The 25,596-nt window shown below is 48.6% G+C and overlaps 1 protein-coding gene and 1 long non-coding RNA gene across 8 annotated transcripts in view; one reads left to right on the forward strand and one right to left on the reverse strand.

Annotated features, from left to right (window-relative positions):
* Positions 1–25,596, reverse strand: part of Klhl29 (kelch-like family member 29) — a 304,134-nt gene that overhangs the window by 87,831 nt on the left and 190,707 nt on the right. The window lies entirely within an intron of this gene.
* LOC120103500 (uncharacterized) lies at positions 15,095–24,530 on the forward strand. Its single transcript, XR_005505754.2, has 2 exons — positions 15,095–22,850; positions 23,541–24,530. It is a non-coding gene; the product is annotated as an uncharacterized LOC120103500 (long non-coding RNA).

Raw genomic sequence — 25,596 nt, forward strand, 5'->3', positions numbered from 1 at the left:
ATGTCTGAAACTTTACAATACAACCCACTGTTTTATAATTAATATGTGCTAATTAAACTGACATATGTACACACACATGTGCACGCGCATATGCGTGTGCACAGGCACACACACACACACACACACATACACACACACAACGTCGCATACACAGAATAACAGCTGCGAAAACCACAACCTTGGTTTGGCATCCCAAGTTCTGTTCCCCATCCCTCAAATAATATCTTCTATTATTCTTATCACTCCAGAAAATGTCTTTGTGAATTGTTTGCTTGATGATTGCAACCATGTTTCTTTTTAATAAAATCTTGATTTAAAAAGGGCCCGAGGGCACCCTACCTCGGGAGTGTGTGGAAGATAATATTTAGAGACTCGCTAAATCTCTCCCGTTAACGTGCATTGTACACTGCCGTTGTTTGTGTCTTCGACTTTATCTTTCTCTTACTTCCCTTGTAAGAACGGCTACTTGGAAGGGTTGGAAATACCAGGCCCTGTCAACCTCTGTAGCTTTCCTGCCACATTCATTGAAGAGTCAAACGGGCCCCAGGCTGACTGTGACCTTCTTCAGGGCGCCCTAGTAGAACAGAGGACTGACTGACTGGTCCCTGCTGCCTGGGCAGGAGGTGACTAGAGCCCTTGTGGGGCTGTGACTGGGAGAGGGCAGGGTACTAGGAGTGTGACATTATGCATAGGGCTTAAAGGGCCACACTACCAAAGGTCCTACAAACCCAGTAAGACTGTTCATGTTTAAGGGGACTACTGACATTTGGGATCCCGTAAGAGGAGAAATTGTGAATACAGGGTCTGCAAGAACTGGATCCCATAAGAAGCCCCATTCTCAGAACAGAAGCAGAGTGGGTCCTATGGGGCAAAGGATGGGACAGGGAACAGGAACCAGCAGTGTCTTTTTCTGAACAGAGAGGGCGGCGAAGACGCAGTGCCCTGAAGCTGGTGCTGCTGAACTGTGCTGATGTGGACATTTGAATCCAACATCCTCAGTACAAGTGCCGTCTGCTCAGTGACCCTGACAAGCGCATGGCCACCCGGCTGCAAACGAGGAATGTGTCTGTAGGGCTTTCCGATGTGAAGCCACTGAGACCGGAATAAAGGGTCAGAGCTGGTGGCAGTCACAGGAGCTGTTACCTCAGCAACCCCTCCATGCAAAGGCCCTCGGCAGATGTATCTGCTCCATTAGGCTCCCATGCCCACCGCCCTCTGTGAGAGGAAGAAGGGTGGCTCCTAGAGCTGGGTGGCTCCACAAGCAAACGCATACTGTTCTCCTGGTCACCCACAGAGCCAAGTGCAGGAGGATGTGAGCTATTTAGCAGGCCAAGTGCAGCATGGGGTTAGGACAAATGTACCAGCAGAGGCCAGTGTCAGGGCGGAAGGTGCGAGGGGTTCTGTGTTGTCAGAGGCAGGCTTTCCACCTGAAATGGGAACACTAGCACCTACTCCTGGGCCCATGAGGACCGTCTGAAGCACAGGTGAGGGCTGGTTACACCTCAGGCTGCAGCAGTAAGACGGTTTCACTAACACCAGATGTTGCCACTTTTCTCTGGACAAATGGCAGCGGGGCAAGAGGGAGAGGGAGAGGGAGAGGGAGGGCATGCTCCAGGGACGTCTGATGGTTTGAGCAGAATCTTGGAGGCATCCTGTTTGGATAGAGGCCCGGCTGGCTTTGCTCTGCAAGGAACAGTGAGTTCTGACTCTTCTGTCAGTGTCTGGCTCCTGTCACCGCTCACCCACACAGGGGCAGTTTCTCATCCTGGTGGGTTCTGGGTACTCGGAGACGCCTTCCCTCTGCTCACCAGCCTGCCCCTGCCTCTGCCCTGAGCCTGCAATGCCCTTCCCTCTACTATTTGTGGGAAGCCCATAGGTCTCTGACCTGGCGACCCCGCAATGTGGCAGCCTCTCTGTATCTCATCGTGTAAAAATCTTACGTGGAAGTGGGGTGTGGTGCCGCAGGCCTATCCTTACGGAACTTGGCAGAAAGCGCGTGAGTTCAAGGTTTCCTAGGCTACATAAGCCATTCTAGTCTGATTCGGGCTACGGGAGACCCTGTCTCAGACATACAAACAGAACAGGACGCCCCCTCACAGCCAGTATCACATGCTTACCTAGTTGCACTTATCAACATCATGAGATTCCACAGGGAAGGCATTCTCTAGACTTTGCGTGCAGTGTTCTCTATGCATCTGTAAGTCCCATTTATTGTGCTTTCAAATCTTTGGTGCCTTTGTTTACTATTTCTGTCTGCTCGTTCTGTTATTTAGAGAGTATGCTAAAACATCCTAATGATTATTAATTAAACAAAAAATTCCCTTGAATTCCATTACTTTTCACTTAATTTATTTCACGGCTATGTTCTATGGTCTTGGATGGAAGCAATTATTATTTCTAGGTTAACCGAGGTAATTGTAGATTAATTCCTTCCTTCCATTCTTTCCTCATCTTGGGAGCTAGAGCTGCTAAAAAAAATAACCATGAAATGTTCTTTCTAACCCCAGTATTAGGGACAGCAAGCCAGCTCAGTGGTTAAAGGCACCTGCTATGTGACCCAATGACCGAGCTTGGTTCCTGGAACCCATAGTCGGGAGGAAGAATGGATTCCTAAAAGGTGTGTTGAGTTTTACACACATGCGTGATAGGCATATTCATACACACACAGACAGACACACACAGACACACAGACACACACACACACACAGACACAGACACACACACACACAGACACACACACACACACAAACACAGGCATGCTTGCACACACTCATAATAACAATAACTAAATGTAAAACTGTCCAAAAATAATAAAACCTACTTAAGAAAAAATTTCTAATTTGATTTTAAAGTAAAAAATAAAAAAATATAGAAAACATATCAAAGACAACATTTACTATGTTACCTCTCATCTTTCTGCAGCCTTTTCTCTTTAATGGGTCAGCATATTCAAACCTGAAATTCTCGGGTTTGAAGCTGACACTTTTCCTTCTGTCTTGTGTTCACCCTTCTCTACATTCCTTTCGTTTCCCTTCCTTGGTCTTCTCCTGCTTGTGGGTTATGTGTTTGGTATTATTTTATTGTAACATTGCATTACTTTCTTCTAATTGCCTGGATCTACTCAGATCTCAACGTACCTACCTTTGTTCCTTGCTAATTCAAAAGCCTCAAAATAATTTAACTTCGTTTACCCATCTCCAAGCTTCTCTGACTCCATTCTCTGCCTCTAAAGAGTCTGTTCCCCAGGAAGAGGATTTTACGTTGCATAGTGCGGTCAACGTTCGTGCAGGCAGAGGCTGACTTCCCCAGTGTTTTTACTGCTCCAACTCCTTCCCCCTTTCATTAGCTTCCCTTGTCATTCCCACCCTTTAGGTGTAGATTGCTGGGTATGTTTTATTTATTCATTACTTAAATTTTTTTAACCCATACTATTTGTTCGAAGGAAGCTTTCATTGGGCATAAAATTCTAAGCTGGCCATTTCAGTGCTTTAAAGGTGACATCCTGTTACCACTGGTATCTGGTGCCTCTGCTGGGAAGTCAGTTGCGTGCCTACCCGCTGTATCTTAAAAAGCCATCTCTTGTACCTGCTGTTTTGATTTTTACCTTCGTTTTTCATCGTTGGTGGTTTTACTCTGAGTACCTTGCTGCCTCTTCTCTTCAGTTATCCCTCTTACTGTTTCTTGCTTTTGTGACTTGAAGTCTTCAACAGTTTACGGATGGCGTCCACCATTCTCTCTTGAAATAATCAATACTCTGACTCATTTTCTTTTTGCTTCTTGGAGGTCCAGTCTATATATGATGGACATTTTCACTGTAACTCCAGTGTCTCTCACCTTCCTTTTCTGTATTTTTTCCCCTTTGGTCTCCCTTCTGGATGCTGCATTTTAAAAAAAATTCTGATTTATCTATTATTAATTTGAGACAGGGTCACACTCTGTAGCCCTGGATGGCCTGGAACTGGCTGTGTGGACCAGGCTAGCCTTGAATTCACAGAAACCTGACCGTCTCTGCCTCCTGAGTGCTGGGATTAAAACACGTACCAGAACTTCTAAACTTCTGATTTTTTTTTTTAAAAGATCAGTCTTTTGGTTGGCAGTTCTGCTTCTGGTCGCATCTGTTAAAGTCACCATTAGAGTCTCAGCCTGACGTATTATGGAGTTGCTTACTACTTACTTTTTCTAAGAAAACATACAGTTGCTTGTTTTTAGCTAAAAATAAAACCAAAAAACAAACAAACAAACAAACAAACAAACAAAAAACCCAACCCTCCAAATTTGTCTTTTAATCCTTCGAATATGACATAGCACAGTTTAACAATAATCTGGTCACTTCAGTGTATCTGAAGCCCCACTGTCTCTCTCAATAGTTTGATGCTTCTGGACTAGAGACAGCTGGTAATGTTGTTTTCCCACATCCAGCAATTGTGTTCTGGATTCTGTCTCTGCACACCACATCCAAAAATACTCTGAGGCCTAGGATGCCATATTCCTCCCAACATTGTTTGCTTCTGCTGGGCATCTGGGCACACTAGCAACATGGAATCATCTCAATTCAAGATGATTCGAAGTAAAGAGGAAGCCCTTGAGGGAACCCAGGAGTGGCTTTCAGAGTCCCCCCCACCCCTCCCGACTTTCAGAACCAGCAGAGGGGTCATCATACCCACTGGCTCTCTTGGCTTACTGTGGTTTCTAATCCCTGCCCTCTGCTACGGAACCTAGCTATAACATATCACCCACCTGTCCCACCCCCACTGTGGGCTTCACTGCTTCCCCTGATCTAACTGCACCCCACCATCCCATCAGTTTTCCAGAGCTTTCAAGGTCATGGTTGTCACACACTGCTAGCCTTCTTATCATCCTCAGTAGAAGGCTGGCCTGTTAGGATGTTGCATGTCTCTCTTAAGTTCCTTCTAAGCCCATTTTTATATCCTAGCATAAAGCGAGGTAACTTATAGAGGAGGTTCTACCTGTAGGCCCAGGGCTCCAACGAGGGTCTGAGTTCGAATCCAACCCGGAGTCTGATTCATACCTGTCACGTGCGTTAATGGCACAATGTTGTACTCCTTTAACTGCTTTGTGCCTCAGTTTCCATAGCCATAAATATAGATGAGAGACATCCCCCCTCCCCCAGGCTTCATGTAAGGATTACCAAGTGACCAGGCCAAGTGTCTGCTTTAGGTCTTGGCACACCCTATGGACCTAGGAAACATCTGTCATCATTGTCATTATCACTTGAATGTCTCAAATCCTCCCATCCCCCTCTCCCCTGGTATTACAGACATCTAGGCTACCTACATCTCGGCTTTCTGCCTGTGTTTCCGTGCTGGCGTTCCTGCTCCCTGTCTGCCTTCCTGACCATCCAGAGAGAGGATTCTGAGATTGCTGCGACAAGGAACTCCTTGTGGGTGACTTTCCACAGCCCTTGGGTGCACTGCCCAGTGGTTGCTCCTCTAGGGGTGTCACCAGCTCCAAGGAAGTGAATGAGCTACTTCTCAGTCCTCAAAGGAACTAAGCTTGCTTGCTACTTGGTCTCAGCTTACCAGATATTCTCAACCTTCCTAATGCTGAAACCCTTTGATACAGTTCTTTGTGCTATGGCGACCCCCAACTGGAAAGTTATTTTGTTGCTACTTCATTAATTTTGCTACTGTTACGGACTGTGACATAGATACCTGATATATGCCAGGTGGTGGTGGTGGTGTGGTTGTGGCCCACAGGTTGAGAGCCATTGGCTTAGACATAACACCCACAGGAGCAGCCATGCAGTGCCTTCCCTGGTCACCGCAGATCATGGCCACCTTGCTGTGGTATCTTTAGCCCACACACGTGAGTGAGGGTGATTCTACATCTACACACTCTGCATCTAGCACACTGCCTGAGATATTCATGACACCTAACACACGTTTCTCAAATGAGCAAATGACTGAGTGATCCACAAGAGAGGTCACAGACAAAATAGAACCCAGTGCCAGTCATCACCTCTCAGTAACCAGATCTTCTGGAACCAGCATTCATACGAACTTAGGTAGGGTTTTCATTGCTATGAAGAGACACCATGACCAAGGCAATGCTTATAAAGGACAGCATTTAATTGGGGCTGGCTTACAGGTTCAGAGGTTCAGTCCATTATCACCAAGGCAGGAACATGGCAGCATCTAGGCAGGTATGGTGCAGGAGGAGCTGAGGGTTCTACATCTTCATTCAAAGGAAGCCAGGAGCAGACTGTCTTCCAGGTGGCTAGGAGAAGGGTCTCAAAGCCCATCCCCAAAATGACACACTTCCTCCAACAAGGCCATGCCTACTCCAACAAGGTCACACCTCCTGATAGTGCCACTCCCGGGGCCAAGAATATTCTAACCACCACACATACTGACTTCCTTTGTATTGTTCTATTTCCGTTCCTGGCACACAGCTCTCCAAAAACCTGTAAACATTTTGTTTCCTAATTGCTTATCTACACCTTAATCACACAGTGGTTTTATTATTATTAGCATCATCATCATTACTGTTATTATTGATGGCGATAAATAAAACAGCATAAAAGTATTTTGCAGGGGGAAAAAAAAACCCCGATTGTGTGATTTAGAATTTTTAATCACTCTGAGTTGGGGGTTTGTAGCGAATGTTCTGTTTGAGGATGGATTATGCCCAGTGTCACCCCAATGGGTTTGGTATCTGAAGGCTCCACATTGTAATCTGCACCCTGAGGGGCCCACCGCGCTCAGGAAAGCCATCAAGTCTCGTAGCTATCTGGTTCCCATCAGCATCTTGTCCTCCTGATGAATGCATTTCAATTAAAGGATGAATTTACCCGAGCGAATGCGAGGTGTGTATTTTGTGAATTATAGCTCTAACTTTGAATGAAAACAAAACAACAAACATTTTCTGAGCTCCTACGATATGGCGGGCATTGAAGACAAGACAAAGGGGGAGGGGGCTGAGCCCTACCTCCAAGGAGATCCCGGCGTCTTGCTGGGGAAGGAGACTCCACAAAAGAAGTACTGCCAAGGCGTTCGAGCCAACCAGCAAGACCCCTGGGCATGCACAGCTTCCACACTGACTGACACAGGTTCACTCCCTTCTTAGGACGCACACTGGCCAGATGGTTTAAAAGAAAGGAACCTCACAGGACAGCGATCCAAGGTGAAATGTTGATGTAGATGCCGGTTCTTACTCCCAGCGGTCTGGGAAAAGTATGAGGCGGGGTCTCATAGGACTCCCGGGCTCGTCTGGATGGCCGAGGATGGGGCATTCCGTTCATCCAGAATGGCTGGTAAATGATAGCTGTCCTCCCAGCCTGGACCAGTCTGGGCTTGCCAGCCGTTCTGCAGTGGCTGGAGCTCTTTGATCTCTGAGGAAAGGCAGTGCAGCCCTTGCCAAGCTGGAAGGAGTCACTGAGTGTGGGGACAGCTGCCCCTATGCCTGGTCTGATAGCAGGGAATCCCCTAAGGTCACACAGATCAAGACAGTGCCTTTCCTCAAGGTGGTGACTGAGTTCCTCCCCCAAGACCTCAACAAAGGATTGATAAAGCAGGTCCAAGGTCACAGAAAGCTGGCCACAATCCTCAGGACCCTAGAACCATGGGTTATACCCAACCTACGGCCATTTCTATGGCCAATGGGGACATTGGGGATGGTTTTCACGGCCTGCCTTTCTCTTCTGTACCATCCCCGAGATGGATATGGGTTTTGCTGCCTTTGTGTGGATACTAAAAGGTGACATTTTTGGGCCAGTTACTGATAACCTCTTCATCGAATCATCAGCTCTCCCCTCTCCCATTGTCTTGCCATGGGTCAATTTCAAATCACCCGAGGCCCCTTAAGATGTTTGAGAATCTAAATTGACTGAAGGGATAAGTTGGGGGCATGAGTCTCACAAGGACAGGGCCTTGCTCACATAAGAAATGAGTCCAGACCCCCTTTGATGACTGAGATGCTGTAGCTAAGGAGATAGATCAGTTGGCAACACTCTCGCTGGGGACCTGAGCTTGGACAGCCATCACCCAGGAACAAGCTGGATGTGGGGGTGATCATGTGTGACCCCAGCACTGGCAAGGCCCAGAGCAGAAACAGGACGATTCCAGGGTTTGCTAGCCAGATAATCTTGCTGAACTCTTTCGAAAAATGAAGGTAGACAGCAGGAGAGGAAGACATCTGCTGTCAACCTTAAGGCTTCACACCCACAGGCATGCGTATCCACACACTTGCATACACATGGGTACAGGCAGCCGTCTGCATGTGTGCACGTGTACACACACAGGAGTGTGTAGACACCGAGTGTGTAGGTAGGATGAGAGTTGGTTTCCGACTCTCAATTAAAAACGACCTTTTCATTTGGCCCAAGACTGGAGCACTGGGCCAGATTGTGCATTCTCTTGGACTCCCCACTCATGCCTACCCCACTCCTCTTGGCACCTCTTAAAGAGCCTAGGGAGAAGAGACCCTTGTGTGGGGTCAGCTCTTTGGTCCATCTCTGATTTCCTGCGTTCTCGGGGTGGCCTGCTGGCCCTCTCAGAGTTGTCATCTCCTTACTTGTTGAGCTGCCATTCTCTATTGTGACATGTGAATGGTGTGATGGCATCAACGTCCCTGGGCTGGAAACCAAATCCCAGTGTGAAGGAATTAGGAGGTGGGATGTCTGGGGTCATGAGAGTGGAGACTTCGTAATGGGATTGGTGTCCTTACAAGGGGCTTGAGAGCCCAAAAGCTACCACTTCTGCTAAGGGATGACAGAGAAAGGATAATATCTATGAACCAGGAAGTAGCCTGTACAGACACCAAGCCTTCTAAAGGCATTTTGATCTTGGGCATTTATACTGTTTGCGAACCACCTAGTTTATGGACTTCTGTTAGAGCAACGAACGACAAGGGATTGAGACAAACTTTGGGGAGCTTCAAAGGCACTAGGATAATGCTGGCCTCTGGGGTCAGCTCAGGGGGTGCCAGGCTGCTGTCTTTGCTGACATGCCCATAGTTGCCTACTTGATAGCCCACCCATGCTCCTAGACAAGATTCTCTCTTCTTCTCTTCTCTCCTTTCAGCTTAGCTTCAGAAGAAGAACTCTGATAAGACCAACTCACACCAAGCTGTGAATGATTTGTTCCCTCCGGAGGTTAAAACTGCTAATTGCGTTTTATAAGAAAAGGAATTTCATAAAGCGAACATTTAATTGTTAAATTGGTCAGGGTGAATATGGAATTTTGGGTATCTCCCTCAAGATGCTTGCAGGCGGTACCTAACACCGGGCCTCAGATCTCCTGGCTTTGGGGAATTGAGAAGCTTCTGGAAGAAAAGGCAGAGGCAGAGGGAACCACAGGAAAGGCACTCACAGTCATACAAGAGACCTTCATAAAATGACATCAAGAGGCTTCCTTACCTCCATCAAGGCTGACCAGAGACAGGATTTCCAGCCTCCCTAAACACCTGCTATGTGCAAGGTCCAGTTCTGACCGGGAGAGCAGACTCTGTTTGCAGTACATATGTGTTTAAAGCCTATCTGGGGAATAGGGATGTAGCTGAGTGGTAGAACACTCACTTAGCAGATGTGAAGTCTTGGGGTTCCAATCTCCAGCATCTAAGAAGGGGGAGGCATGGCTGGGGACATCGCCCAATTTAGTGAGTAACTGTTGCACAAGCTCAAGGACTCCAGTTTGATTCTCAGACCCCATATAAAAGGCTGGACATTAGGTACAGGCTGGGCACCCCAGCTCTGGGGAGTTGGGGACAGGTACGTTCCTGGGGCTTGATGCCTGGGTAGTTTAGCTTACCTGGCAAGCTTCAGATCAGCAAGAGACCCTGTCTCCCGACAAAGCGACTGTACCCAAGCAATGGCACCAGAGGCTGCGCTCTGACCTGACACGCTCGCTCACACAAGTGCACGTATGCTGTCACAGATACTCAAAACTGTACACACCTACACAAAAGAATGTTTTGGAACCAGCCATTCTCTTCCCCTTCCCTCCCCTGTCACGGGTTGGCTCCCACCCCCATATACTCCATTTTTTTTCTTTTATGAAAGGTTTGCGGTTTTGCTGGAGATGGGGAAGGTTGTGCAATGCTGCAGTACCGAGGAGACAGAGGTTTGTATATAACTCCTACTTTCATTATAATCCTCTTTCTTCAGGCCCAGAGGCTAGGATATGTGTCAATTTTCATGGGCAGTTTAATCAGTAAGGATTTACATGCTCTGCAAATAGGACCGGAACAGAGAAACGGAAGGAGGAAGGAGCAGGGTTCTTCAGTCCTGTCCTTCACAACATAGTCTCCGACAGGGATCCAGGGCTCTTCCCTGTTTTGTGGAGGTCTAGCCTGGTCCTCTGTGGACCACCTATAGCAATGACAACCAACCCAGAGTGGGAATCATCCAAAGGAAACATTCTTCTGCCCTTCATGTGCTGGGGGACTTGCTCCGGGGTCTTACAGGGCAGTAGTCAGAGAGACCAAGTCAGGCCTCACTCCAGAAACAGGAGCAAGTGAGTCAGTGAGGGTACTTGGCTGACCAACCCACAGGCCCTTCTCCATCAGAGAGGCCTGGCCTCTGGCCTCTCATTGGTGAGAAGGCATTTGCTCACTAGACCCTGACGGCAGCCTGGGTGAGGACAGAGTGCACGCATGAGTCATGGCGGCCAGCCACGGAGTAAAGAGGCTGGCTGGGAGAGAGGAGCAGTGCCCCCTGAAGCACCACAGGGCTGGAGTGGAATTTATACCTAGTTCTAGGCCCTTCGGTATTGTTCCCACTTCTGTTTCTCGCTCATATATATATGAGCATTAGCCAAAATGCCCCAAAGTGACTTGGGCTTTCTATTCAGCAGATGGACAACAGCTCCCAGGGCCTGAGACCTCAGGGTATATTCAGTGTTGGAACCAGAAGGAACAGGTCCCCATGTCCACCTCCAGGGCTCCTGCTGCTGCCTGCAAGGGATGCTGTCTCTCATGAAATCTGCCACTTTTATCACATCAGTTCTTTTCTCCGGTGACACTCACGTCCCAGTGGGACCACTTATCAGCAAGCCCTGTTTCCAGCAGCACCTGCCTCAGTCTTAAAGCAGGATTTATCTCCAACTATTCAGGCATCCTTGGTATCGGACACTTCATGCTGGATGGCCACAGAGTCCCCTCTGGGGCTATGCCAGCCCTTGGGTATTAAGGACCTGGCCACAGTAGGACGGACTCCCCCTTCACATGCTCAGGCCTGAGCCCATGGAACTGACTTCATTGGTCAGCAGTTACCTCCTTATAAGTCCTCCGGATACCTCTGGGCACAATCCTTTAGATGGACGACAGGGACAACATTAGGTGGCTAGGGAGAGCCCTGAAGCTCCTGTACTTAGCTCGGTGATAAACCAAATGGGTACACGTTTTCCTTCTGGACTGTTCCTGGAGCTGCATGCTATCAAGACCGGGCTGGACACAGTGCTGCCTTGCCTGGAAGCGGATGAGTGGGTTTTTGACTCAGTTTATAGCTTCTGTGGGTGTCAGCAGCAGGGCCAGCAGCACCAGAGTGGAAAAGTCTCCTCTGGCTTGGCCCCTCTACCTCTCTCTTTCAAAAATGAGCTCTTTCAGAGTTCCTGCTCTAAGTGCCCAGTGCCATCCGAGAGGCCTGGGCTCAGAGCCCACCCATAAATCAAAGCTGGGCTAGAAGACTCCAGGGTTCCTCAAGTTCTATTGTTCAATACTCTTATCCCTCGATGCAGAGCTCAAAGGCAGCTAGAGGTCTCTGAGAACTCAACGGTCCTGAGCCAGGCTGTGTTGGACAGACAGACACTCTCTGTACCAATCTTCAGGATGAAGCTCACACAACTCTTGGGTGGCTGATGAGAGGAGCTGCTATGACCAATTCCAGCGGGACGAGCAGAACTTCCTGGCAGAGGCCACACCTCTGGCAAATTTCTTTTCCCTATTGGCCATAGAAATGGCCGTAGGTTGGGTATAACCCATGGTTCTAGGGTCCTGAGGATTGTGGCCAGCTTTCTGTGACCTTGGACCTGCTTTATCAATCCTTTGTTGAGGTCTTGGGGGAGGGACTCAGTCACCACCTTAAGGAAAGGCACTGTCTTGATCTGTGTGACCTTAGGGGATTCCCTGCTATCAGACCAGGCATAGGGGCAGCTGTCCCCACACTCAGTGACTCCTTCCAGCTTGGCAAGGGCTGCACTGCCTTTCCTCAGAGATCAAAGAGCTCCAGCCACTGCAGAACGGCTGGCAAGCCCAGACTGGTCTAGGCTGGGAGGACAGCTATCATTTACCAGCCATTCTGGATGAACGGAATGCCCCATCCTCGGCCATCCAGACGAGCCCGGGAGTCCTATGAGACCCCGCCTCATACTTTTCCCAGACCACTGGGAGTAAGAACCGGCATCTACATCAACATTTCACCTTGGATCGCTGTCCTGTGAGGTTCCTTTCTTTTAAGCCACAGATCTGGCTTTCCTGCTTTCCTGGTGAAGGTATTCCATTGACCTCACATGGGATCCGGGGCAGCAGGGGGGTGGGGGTGGGGGCTGGTAGGTTGGGTGGACTCGCTGACTCAGGCACAGCCTTCAGCTGTCCAGGACAGAGTCTTCTGGAGGCCATGAGCAGCTCGGCCACTGCTGTTACTAAGAAAAGCCCAAGGATAAAGGCCTGCCTGCCTGCCTGCCTTGCATGGGCCCTGAGGTTGGGGGAGGGTATGACTCAGGAGATCCTTCAGACTTGGGGAGGATGTCAGGTCTCACTGACTGGATGTACAGCTGTCCCCTAGTTTGTCAAGATAGAGAGGCCCTGGGCTCTGGTTGCTTTCAATGCAGGGAGGTAGGATGCAGATTGGCAAGCCTCCAGAACCCCTAGAATAGGGGCATTTTGCTTGTCCAGGTACAGAGGACCAGGAATACACTTGTAATACAACTAGCTCCTTAATTTAATATTGTGTGTGTGTGTGTGTGTGTGTGTGTGTGTGTGTGTATGTGTGATTTCCTGAGATGTTAGTCAGGATTCTGCTTTCTCTATTCTAGAAATTTACCCTTTTCTGGCTGCAGGGCCATGACCTTGACAGCTTCTTGGAGTGCTTTATACAGAAGCAGTAGCTATTAACTGAAACCCATATATGTCCTAGCCTCTGGAAGACTTGGAATTCAAGAGGCATGATCCCATAGAAAAGTGACTCTGGGTCTCATGCATGTTAGGCCAAGTCAGCCAGTGTGGTAGGTCTGCACGAGAAGCTAACTACTGGGATGCTTTAGTGGAAAGGCACACTAGGCTTTCTACACTTTGTCTCAGAGTCCAGAGTACCCCTCACATGGTCTCCTCTGTCCTTTCAGAACCATAGAAGGTGAAAGGCAATCACAAGGTAGGGAAAGTAGGTCAGCTTTCACAGACTCCAGCTGTGTCTCCAACTCCCACCTGGGAGCCCAAAGTGGTCCTAAGGAGTCTGTTCTCATCTTAGGCAGGATCCTGAGGAGCCCTCAGCATCACAAACATGGCGTGTTATAACCCCAAATATGCATGCTTTCCCATGGCAAACACAGATTAAGGAGCTGGAAAAAAGTGCATATATGTGTACACACACACACACACACACACACACACACACACACACACACACAATATATGCCAATATGCCATTTCTGACTGAGACTTTCCTCTCTTATAGCCCCATAGATGATTTCATCTCCTACCATTAGCAAGCCATTCATATATAAATTTACACACCCAGAGCACACTTGTTTGTAGGGTTTTGGGTCCAATTTCTGCTCTACCAAGGGCTTGGCTGCTCAGAGAGGCAGGATGCAGGATGCAGGACTTGACTGCACTTATCCCATACTGTTGCTGCAGGGAAGCACCGGGATACCACTCCAGGGATGGGGAAGCACAGTCTGATGTGGGGGACAGCTGGAGCTAGCTTGGGGGTCCCCAGGCCTACGAGGAAGCTGAGGCTGCAGGATGTCACAGAAGAGCTGAGAACAGAGTGAGGGCCCACAGACCAGATCTAGCCTGGGGCTGGGAGGAAAAGGGTGGAGCTCTGGCTGGTTCCATGGGGAGAGTCTTTGCCTTGACTGTGGCAGGCTTGGGCTTGGTAGTGGTTGTGGCTGGGGGCACAGAGAGGCCTTCTATGGGAGACTAGATGGATGGCTCTGTAGGCGAAGGCCTTCTCTGTGGCTCTCCACTGTGGATCCCGATGAAAAGAGGCAGTCCACGGATTTAAGGCATTTATTGTCATGGTGGAAAGTGGATGTGTAGAACCATACCCTACTTCTCAGGGTGGGCCTGAGATTAAATACCTTTTGCAGGGAAGGGAAATTCATTGGCTAAGCCCTCCAGGTCTTTAGGTACCTCATTAAAATGGAGATCTGTCTTGAGCCTACATGACCACAGGTCACATCCTGAACATGTGGAGGGGCTTGGAGTGTTGCCCTTAGTGACTGATGACCACAGACCTATGGGGGTGGCTGTGACTAGTGACAGGGGCCTGGTACTGGGGAACAGGCAAAGAAGTGCCTACCATTCATCCCTTCAGGGTCTTCAGGGTTTCCAGCCTTAGCTCAACCAGGAACCAGGCTGCCTTTCAGGGTCTCACACTCATTGAGTGCAGAAATTAGGCTATCAAGGACGCTTTCCTCCTATCCAAAACCTATTTAAAATGAACTTCATCACTTGAACAAATCTTGTATTCCCATTTGCTGAACACCTCAATGGTCCTAGGTGTTCATAAATGCTTTAGGCCTGTTGATGTTACCCTTCTTCCTCCTCCTCTTCCTCCTCCTCCTCCTCCTCTTCCTCCTCCTCTTCCTCCTCTTCCTCCTCCTCCTCTTCTTCTTCCTCTTCTTTCTCCTCCTCTTCCTCCTCCTCTCCCCACCTCTCTCTCTCTCTCTCTCTCTCTCTCTGTGTGTGTGTGTGTGTGTGTGTGTGTAAGTATTCACAGGTCACTGTAGCTCAATGAGTGGTCAGGGGCTTGCACAGACTGCAGTCTGAACTCTTCAACAATTTGCATACTTGCTTGCTATAGGTTAACATCTCTAGGGTTCAATGTTCTCAGTAGTAAAATGGGGTAACAATATCTACATTAGGATTATTGTGAGTTTTAACAAGGTTCCGAGAAGTGCTTACAGACTTCTGGATCCACTGTGGGTAAGCAGTGATGGTCACCGTGTAGTCATTTATATTCTTAGTAGAGATGGTCGGGGGTGCATTGGTGGCTTCTACTAGCTGACTTAGAGCAGAGAGCTGATCTGTAGGTGTGTGGGCTTCCTGGGAGCCATGTCTTTCTCTTTCCTTCCCCAAGAAGCTTCCTTTTCTCTGGGCAGGAGACTCTTATCCAGAGAGCACTTTATAAGAAGGGTCCCCATGTGTCTTACCTGGGAGTCAAGAAAGGCTATTTAACGCCAGGGGCAAAACTGCACAACAGCCAGGCTGGGGTGGGGGTGGAACAGGACCTCCTCATTCGGAAGGCCCTGACAGCAGGGTGTAGAGGTTCAGCCTTGATATTTGGCTGACAAAGATGCTCATTAGACCGGAGAACTGAGCTGTGAGCTCAGGTTGGAAGATCAAGGCATTTTAGCGCGGGGAGCGGAGTCCCTAAGCCTATAATGTGCTCACTCTTTCTCTACCCCATGCTTCCCCAATGATGTTAGTTAATATGGGCAGTCTGAATAACCTTGTTTCCTCCTTACATCCATGCCTATAAAAGGAGGCTACGTTATCCCAATTGCCCATAATTCATCACACCACATTCCCCTCCATCTGGAGGCTTATACAACTGTTGAAAAGTTGTCACTATAACCTATTGTCATTGCAACCTTTTATGAACCAGCCTACATTTTTATGTCAAAAATTTATCTTAATGGCCTCACAGCTCTTACCTCCAATTATTCCAGTGTCATCGACCTCCAGCTCAGCCTGCATTCCAGCTAAGATGTGAGAACAAATTCCCTCTTCAGCTCTCCCCTAACCCTGCACTTAAAATAGGAGAAAATCTCCGGGCGAGTGTGCTGCCTTGCCTGAAGTGGTACATGCCTGCAGAACATAAGAGGGACCCAAAAGGAAGGCCACGGAACGAGGCACCTGGGCAGCTGAGGTTGAACACAGAGCTATGCTAGGCAGCCGTGTGGTGGGGTGAGGGACATGGAATCTAGGTGCGGGCACAGAGGCCAGGATCCTGTGTCTTTTATTTTAAAATGGCAGACAGAAACACACACTCTCTCTGGCTACAGTATGGAGGGTACCAGAAGAAGAAAAAAAAACCCACATTTGCCATTGAGAGGAGTTCTGGCACTCATATTTAGAAGTCATATGTTTTTCTAAAATGCATCGTCTGTGTCCAGGTATACACACACACACACACACACACACACACACACACACACACACACAGTTTAGAATATAGGCAATCATAATTACTTATAATGTAAAAATCAATAGTGACTGTTAGGAATAATGATCATTTACAATATGATGTATAAAACATTATTTTTAATATTTTAAACATACAAAATATATATTAAGGTATACTATAAATATCATATATGAGGCTACGCCATTGCTTTAGGAGTTGAGGATTCCTGAAAGTGTGGCTACAGAAGCAGACACCCCCTCCCACGACTTGTCCTCTTTGTTAGTGTTGATGAAAAAGGCCCTGGCTTTCTCATTTGAAGAGCTCCTTGACATTTTTTTTTGTAGCTCCTCGTGAAGTCCATTTTATTTTCTTCCCTTAATAGGAAATGCTAAGCAGCTAAGAACGCACTCAAAGACACAGGCAAGGTAGGGGCGCCCATGGCCCTGAACCTGCAGCTGGAGGCCAGGCCAGCGTCCCTGATGCCAGCTTCACTGTTTCAAATGGAAATCAGCATTGCCCTTTTCTCTGCCTCCACCTGCTCCAGGGCCTCAGCTTCAGGAATGAGCAACCCTGGAACTGGGAAGGATGCTTGGGATAAGAGCCAAGGTTTCTTAGGGCCCTTCTCTAAGCAAGCTCGGTGGGTGGACGGTGGCAGCTTCTGAGGGGTGGCATGCCACACTCGGCATTTTCATTCCCATGCTACCTGTCCCCCTTCCTGTCCCATGAGCCACCAGACACCTTGTAGTGCTCAGGATTAGCCATTGTGGTCTATCAGGCTCCCCATACGCAAACTGCAAGTAGGGTAACCCAGGTTCTCAGAACGGTAAGAGGCCCCAGTTCATTTGGGTATGGTGGTGTAAGCCTATTAGCTTAGCATGTGGGAGGCTGAGGCAGGAGGATCATGAGATCAAAGCCAGCCTGGATTACATGATGGGACCCTGTCTACCATATCAAAACAGCAAAGCTGAAGCCTTCCCACGGATTTGCAGGCTGCGAGTCTCCATGTGCCTCCAGAGTCGTCTCTGCCGCAGATGCTGTTACCAGCTGATACCAGCGAGGGGCAATGATCTTTGTGTTCTGTGACTGTGTGGCGCTAATGGCTCTCAGACAGCCAGGCTTGGCTGCAGAGGTCCTGTGCATCATGGGATGCGAATTCAAGCAAGGAAGGGGTGTGTGCGCTTGTGCATGGTTGTGTAAGCAAGTGCGTGTGCTCTTACGGTTCAGGGAAAGTCACTCGAATTTGTATGTATTTTTTGCGTATGGTAAGCATTTGCACTTTGTCTGGGATCGGGTCTGCCCTGAGTTCAAGTTCTTGTAAGGGTCTTTGCCTTACGGATGATCCGATCCAAAAGAAAAATTCCCCTAACCCTCAGTTTTTCATCTTAAAATAGTGGTGATGATCACCTGGCCCGCAGGATTCAATGCTAATACGTGCGAGGCACTTACTCACACCTGGCAGGTAGTAAAGAGGCAACAAATGCCAACCACCGCCACGGCTGCTCCTCTTTACGGCTTCGCTTGCACAGTCTGGTGCTGATCGCTGCCGAGGATGCTCTTTCCAGATCCGCGTCCTCTGGAGCGGCCCGGCCTCCTCTCTCACTGACTAGAGCCTCATTCTGCACCTCAGAACCCAGGCAAGAACTATTCCAGAGAGGGTATAAAAGCCCTGAGCTGTACGGCAGGGGTGTGGAAGGAAGCAGGAGGAGGACTCCAGTCTATAGAAGAACCTACCTATCCATCCATCTCAGGTCAGGGCTAGAGGGAACCTTGTAGACTCTTGTTTTAGAAATGGGCAATAGTCCTGGTGAGTTTGAGACCCAACCTTGAGGAGTTCGCTGCCCTAGTTCTTCATCTCTTGCTTTCCCTAACAGGGACTCCCTTGTTGGGTTTGGTCCAAATCTCCCCCAGGATTTTAGAGCCCCAGTTCTTCCCCTGTCACCCATTCGTATGGTCTCATCTTTCTCAGAGAGCAGTACCCTCTGCTCCTGCTTGCTTGGTGGACTTTTTTTTTTCCCCAGCCGTCATGCTGTCCTTCCGCTCCTCTGTCTGCCTTTAGGATAGCTGTGATGTCTGCTGGAGCTGTCGCCATAGCTATAGGTGGCCTTATTTTGCTCTCTGACCTTTGTTGTGGCTTGTCTATCTCCATGGCAGGATTACAGGGCCTTTGTGGTACGAGGCAGAGTGGCAAAAATAGTACCTTTGAGGGTGCAGTAGGGGGCACTGTCTCTTCCCAGCGATGTCAACCTCCTCATCTGATCTATAGGGAAAATGGCCTACAGATGCCTGATTGCATTTTTTTTTTTTTTTTTGGTTGAAAGTATCTTCTGACTACTTTAAATCTGCTTCTGTGCTCCACAAGGACCCCGCCTCCCCAAAGTAGAGTCTCTGTACAATGGAGTGAGCCAGTCAACTCTCAGTGGTATTTCACTTCCTGTTTCAGGGGGAAGAGGCTCTTTTGCCCTTAGTCCTGCTGGTTTCTAAACAGTGTAGAGACGCGCTAGGCCCCCAGGCTCCTAGATGGCTGATTCAGTCCACAAGTGACTCTCTGTCAGCACCAAGGTAAGGAGGCAGGAAATCTGAAAGGGGACTAAAGTATGCACCTGCAATTTCCTCTTTCTTTACACCCTCCTGGGAAGCTGGCTTCTGAGACAAGTCTTGCTATTGTGCGTGGGAGATGCTCTGCCCCCTATTCAGAAGGAGATGCCTGACAGCAGTGTGCTCCCCTAAACACTAACTCATTTCCTCTTCTCCTTGATGCAGAAGGATGACTCAGCATGAGGAGGCCTGCTTTCTGTTTATACGTAAGCTTTGGTGTGTTCAAGGACAGTTGGCCTGGTCCTTGACAGATCCCCAGGAGGCTGCCAGTAACTCTGTCTGCTGCTCTCTGACATGAGCATGAAGATGTTCAGGTGATAAGGATGTCTCATCCTCTCCCCGGGGACACAGCTACTAGGAAACAGGCTTTCTGCTTGGAGACTGAAGCTCCCAGGGGCTCGCTGGTAACTGGAAGAGGACTCAAGAAAACCTCTGCAGAATGAAGCTGGCGCCATTTAGATCTAATATGCTTTTAATCGGATGTTTGCCCTAAGGGACAGCTTCTTGTGTGTGTCCAAGCAGAGGGTACCCGAAGCCCTGGGAGAGCCCCCGAGTGTGATACTGCTGCCCTGTCACAGGCCTGCTGCCCGGCTGGTGGGTGAGGGCATTCTATCATACACACAGCACAGTTTAAAACACCAATCAGCATCTCTTCTCCATGGCAACCACAAACAGCCTGTATGTTCCAGAGGCTATGCTGGCAGCAGACATAAACCCAGTGGCATGAAACAATGTCCTCGTCACAAACAACATCAAGCACGCAAACATCTCACGGATGCATCTGAGGAGGAAGCTACCTCAGGAAAGTCATGCGTCGGCAAGGACGGTCATGGAGTCGCCATATGATTGGGTCACCATCTCGCCATGATCCAAGAACACACAACTTATTGGTATGACAGCCTTCCCAACAGAGACGAGATGGAGAGGCGAAATGGGAGGGAACGGAGAACCTCGGCAGAGGCAAGCCCATGATGTAAGAGCTCATGAGGTCGAATGACTTCAGCACATCTGAATGAATTCCCGGTGCTGGGTGACACCGGCCTGCTCTTGTCTAGGTGCTCACCGGCAAACCGAAGTTAGGAAAAGTGATGGGCAGAGGAAGTCTACCTACCAGGACATACCAAACACTCCGTCTCTGTTGTGGTAAACGATGACTTTAATTTACAAAGCAGATGAATACTAAATCTTCATGAAATTAAAAACTATATTATTTATGTGAGCGGAAACGGAAAATGTTCCGTAGCTAGCGGCAATCCCGCTTTGTAGGAGGGACACCAAAATAATTAAAACCACTCGTGCTTCAGTAATAAATAATGATAATAAATAAATGTCCTGACCTTAAGCGAAAATATAAAATTAAAACCCATTTGGTATGTAAATTCATTCAGGACGATAGCAAGGCTTCCAGCCCAAGACGGTGTGGAATGGCAGGAGTGTTCACTACATGAATTTTGAAAGGAAAAAAAAAAATCAAAGAACAACAGCATTGTATGTGTATCAACTCATTATCCTACTCTAATTCCATCTAATGCTGTGTGGAGCCTCGAGGCTGGGACATTAATTTCCTGCGTTTTCTGTTCCACCAATTCCTCATGGAGGGCAGCAGGAAGAATTGCACTCCTGGAGGCTGAAATCAGGGGAGGCCAGAACACGGCAGGAGAGGCAGGCAGAGAATGGGAGGATCGGAAGGCAGTTTTTGACATGTTCACAGAGACAATCGGAAAAGATATTGGCACTGCCTGGCAGAGCGCTGGCTGCTGTGAGTTCTGGAGACCTTGGAATACGGACCATCCAGCTGGAATGAAATGTCCCCAGTCTTGGGTCCAGGGTGACAACAGTTCCAGGGCAGGAAGTCTGAGGACAGTCTTAATTTGGGGGAATATCGATCGGTTCCAGATGCAGATGCCCTTCCCTCTGATGGCTGATTGTCCCGCTATACAGTCTAACTGCTGCGTGTTCCATGAAGCCTGCTCTTGAAGCCCCACCCTTCCCAGGTCAGGCTAGTATAGTAACAGGGCGACTGTTACTTGCGCTGGGTGGAAAGCTCGGATGCTGTCGATGCCAGGGTCTGAGGCACTTACCAGCAGGCTTCTCCTTTGGACCATCCTCTAAGGGCTACGACCCACAGCCTCTCATTCCAATCTCGTTACTACCTTGTGAGGTAGGGCAGAGGTGGTTGTTTGCCTCTCACATTTAGGGAAACCGAGGCACTGAGCCCACAGTTGAGGAAATGGCAGGGAAGGTATTGGTGCCTTGTATCAGGCCTGAATTCTCCTTTATCAGAGACTTCTAAAACCCTCAAAGGAAGGCTTATTTATGGACAATAAGCATTTAGGGGATTACATGTGTCTCAGTTGCAGCCTGGTTCTCCTGTCCCTTATATTTAAACCGAGGTTCCTTTTCTGGAATTCAGTATTTCTAAGCTAAGTAGGAAAAATTGCACACAGGGCCCGTCTTAGGGTTTTACTGCTGTGAACAGACACCATGACCAACGTATGTTGTCTTACAAGAACAACACTTGGGGCTGGCTTACAGGTCCAGAAGTTCAGTCCATTAGCATCAAAGTGGGGCCATGGCAGCATCCAGACAGTTATGGTGCTGGAGGAGCTGAGAATTCCACCCCTTTTTCCAAAAGCAAACAGGAGAAGACTGGCTTCCAGGCAGTTAGGGTGAGGTTATTAAAGCCCAAGCTCACAACAACACACCTACTCCAACAAGACAACATCTACTCCAACAAGGTCGCACCTCTTAATAGTGCCACTCCTTGGGACAAGCATATTCAAACCATCCTAGAATCATTTTCACTGTGTTTCAAAGTCTGAATTTTGTGTGTTGATACAACTATGCAGGCAGCAGACTCCTTGGACCATCCTGGCCCTGGCCTCCTGTCTCCTAGTGCCCCCTTAGCACCTCTCCCTCTCACAACTGTTCCAAAGGAGTAGTGGGATGTACCACTCTGAGAATCTCTTGTAAGTATCACGTGTCAATAAAAAAGCCAATAGCCAATGAGCTGAGGCAGGAAATAGGAGGTGGGACACTGGCAGGAAGAGAGAGGATTCTGGGAAATAGAATATAAGCAAGAGATTCACCTGGGAACACTGGGGAGAAGGACGTAAACCAAGAGGGATCTGAACTTGGGGTAGAATGGAGAAGAGACTAGGGAGAGATTCAAGGGAGAGACTGAGAAGACACAAAAAGAGGAGACTCGAAGAAAGAAGCAGTCTGGGACTGAGGGGCAGGTAACTAACCAGGTGGTAGACAGAGAATAGTTTGAATGGGTTAAATAAGTTAGGAGCTGGTCAGGGAAAGTAAGCAAAAGCTATGACCTAGGCATTTATAATAAATAATTGGTCTCAGAGTCATCATTCTGGGAGCAGGGGCTGAGAGAAAAATGGACTTTATTATTTTTTTTACACCACCCCACCCTAAGAAATAGAGACCCCCAAAACTATGCTCTTCAAGGGGACCCAGGATCACCCCGGCACGTTGGGGAGACAGGGCCTCAAGGAGAGAGAAGGGTCTGTATGACCACCCAAAAACGACCATGTTCATCTCTGATGTGGACTGCCAGTCTTTTAGGCGGAGAAGAATGGAAGAAATCTAATCCACAGCCCGCCCACGCCCCCATGTCTGAATAACACAGGTTTGTTGTGAAAACTCAGGGCTGTGACTGATTTTCTGCATTTTTGAACCAGAGAGTGGAAACCACTGACCAGTCCGGACGCCTCCATCCGAGGCTCCCTGGGGATCGGAATGTTCTTTGTCCAGCCAAGGACTCCTGGAAATCCCCTTCCACCAGAAAGCTGAAGTAACTTCCAATTTGGGGGATGTTAAATGTCCTCGCCTGCTTCTACCTGGTCATTTCCCTGTGATTCCACAATGAATCCAAAGGCCATTGTGCTTGATTTGGAAAAACAATGTCCCCGAAGAGTCAGGAGGACTTTAAATGGTAAAATACCTCTCTCTCCCCCCACCTCTCTCTCTCCCTCTTCTCTGACTCTCCCTGTCTCTCTTTCTGTGTCTCTCTCTTTTTCTCTCCCTCTCTGTCTCCCTCTCTCCCTCCCCTCCCCTCTCTCCCCCGACACAAAGGCTTTTGGGGGTTGGGGTGGGAAGACAGCTGCCAGCCAGCATATCCTGCCTGGTAAATTTTAGGCCAGTGAGAGGCCCTGCTTTTTCAAGAAGCAAGGTGGGTACCAGAGGGGTGACACAGGAGAGGTTGAGCTCTGGTCTACACATGCAGGCACATGTCCACACGCAGAGACAGAAAAACACATACACACACAGACAGAAACACAGAGACAGACAGAGAGGGTGGGGGAGAGGGAAAGTGATATCTCTGGGGTCAAGAGCCAAATTTCCACACCAAGCTTCGAGCAGGGACACATCAACTTCCCTGTAGGAGGAGTAGGAAGAGAGACCCAGAAACAATGCCTGGGTGAGGAGTGCAGAACAGTAGCAGGAAGGGGAACCTTCAGGAGGGTATTGGGCTATGAAGGGTCATGGGGTCATGTGGGAGAAGTATGACAAGTGCTCTTGAGCCCCATGGCTTGCCCAGAAAGCAGAGTGTGGATCCCAGGGAGAGCTGAGATGACAGAGAGGCGGGATGAATGGAGTCCAGCTTTGCCCTTGTCTCTTTCAGCGGACAGCCTGGCACAGCCTAACACGTGCTCACTGGGGCCGTGGTCTGAGTGCTTCCCCTCAAGATCTAGCGTACTCCAAGGCGACAGTGTGTGAAGATGGGGGCTTTGTTGGTGCTTATGTCAGGAGTGTGGAGCCTTCCTGAAGAGGATTAGGACCCTACGCCAGGTTTTGACATACCCAGGAGGTACCATATTGGAAGGAAAGGGCCTCTCTTGAACATTAACTGTGCTAATGCCCTGATCTTGGACTCTCTGGTTTCTAGAATGTATGTGATTTACAAGTCACCCAGCCTAAGATATTTTGCCATAGCTCCAGGGCGTGGCTACCACACAGACAACTCTGATATCTGTTAAGTCTCAAACTGACCTCCCATCTTGGCATCTCTAACTTCTTTTCCTGGGTTAATATTTCATCTTCCTGAGAGTTCCTTTTTTTAAAAAGATTTATTTTTATTTAAAAAAAAAATACATGCGTATGTTTGTATGTGTACATGTAAGCGCAGGTACCCACAGAGTCCAGAAGGGGGCGCTGTGTCCTCTGGAATTGGAGCTACAGGCAGTTATGAGGTATCTAGTGTGGGTGATCGGGTCTGAACTTGGATTCTCTACAAGAGCAGTACGTACTTTTTTTGTTTTTGCTTTTTTGAGACAGGGTTTCTCTGTGCAGCTCTGGCTGTTCTGGACCAGGCTGGCCTTGAACTCAGAGATCCATCTGCCTCTTCCTTCTGAGTGCTGGGATTAAAGGCGTAAGCCACTATGTCGAACTACGCAGTATGTATTTTTAGCTAGACTTGGCTTTTTTTTTTTAAAATCGTATCTGTCTCTGTGTAGTATCAAGAAAGTACAAAGGCAGAGGCTTGGTTCCATTCCAGTTCTTAATGCCCAGTAAAAGGAGGAGATGCCTATGTAGAGTCCGCATAAACAAATGAACGTTCTCTTAGAGCTCCACCACCCTTCCCCAAATAAAGAACACTTCGATTTGCTGCTCACTCTGCATGGTGTGCCCTGCTAGCCTGGCTCTGGGCATAGGCCACTGAAGCCATGAGGACTTATAGGGGTACTGGGCTGCTGGAGGGCTAACAGCAGATGCTGCCCCCGAAGTCCAGGCCTAGAGAGACAGTCTGGCCTCTCTGTAGGTGGGGGATCTCAGCTTAGGGTTGGCCACATTCAGACCTTCTAATAGGTCTGCAAAGGAATGTGGAGCCTGGGCAACGTGCCTGGAGTGTGGATGGAATTTATTGCACCCCAGGCTTCCTGAGTTTTAAGGTCTTGAATAGCAGTTCACATATTTTTGTGGGGGGGATAGATATGAAAAACACCCAAATCGAAACCCACAGGAAACAAACTGGGGAAATCTGGAGGCAGAGCATGAAATGCACAAATACACAAGCCAGAGCTGGGCAAACAGAGCAGGGAAAAGGGCCAAGCCAAACCAGGGCCTTGTAGAGAAACCAGAGCCTAGAGTGTTGCATTCCAACTTCAGAATATGAGCTACGACACGGGTACCACGGCAGGTAAACTGTAAGGGAAATATAGGATAAAAAAGGTGTAAGACAACCCCGCTACCCAGACAGGCTCACCATAGATGCTGTGTACAGCAGTGGCTCTCACCCTGTAAGTGGTGATTCCCACAGGGTCACAAATCACATTACAATGTATAACAATTTCTAATGGTAGCAAAATTAAAGTAGCAACAAGATAACTTTATGGTGGGGGGCAGGGTCACCACACCAAGAGGAGCTGTATTAAAGGGTCACTCAGCATTAGGAAGCTTGGGAATCACTGGCATAGAGGCTTGTGGTCTTTTAAGGGGAGGGGTTTAAACAGGGAGCCCTTCTTCAGCAGAACAGCAAAGGTCTCCCACGATCAGCTGTGTGCCTCTGCAGGCTGTCATAATATGGTAGGCACCAGCATGGCTGTTGAGAGCTGTTAAGTGTACAGCGCTGTAGAGTTGTACCTAGCAGCCTCTTCTGCCCTGTTCTTGGATGTCATCAGCACCCCCTTCTAAAGATCGTTGAGTCTTAAACTGGGGGAAGATCTTCAGACCTGGGGTGG

This window comes from Rattus norvegicus, chromosome 6 (assembly GCF_036323735.1).
Source record: "Rattus norvegicus strain BN/NHsdMcwi chromosome 6, GRCr8, whole genome shotgun sequence".
In the NCBI taxonomy this organism is placed as follows: domain Eukaryota; kingdom Metazoa; phylum Chordata; class Mammalia; order Rodentia; family Muridae; genus Rattus; species Rattus norvegicus.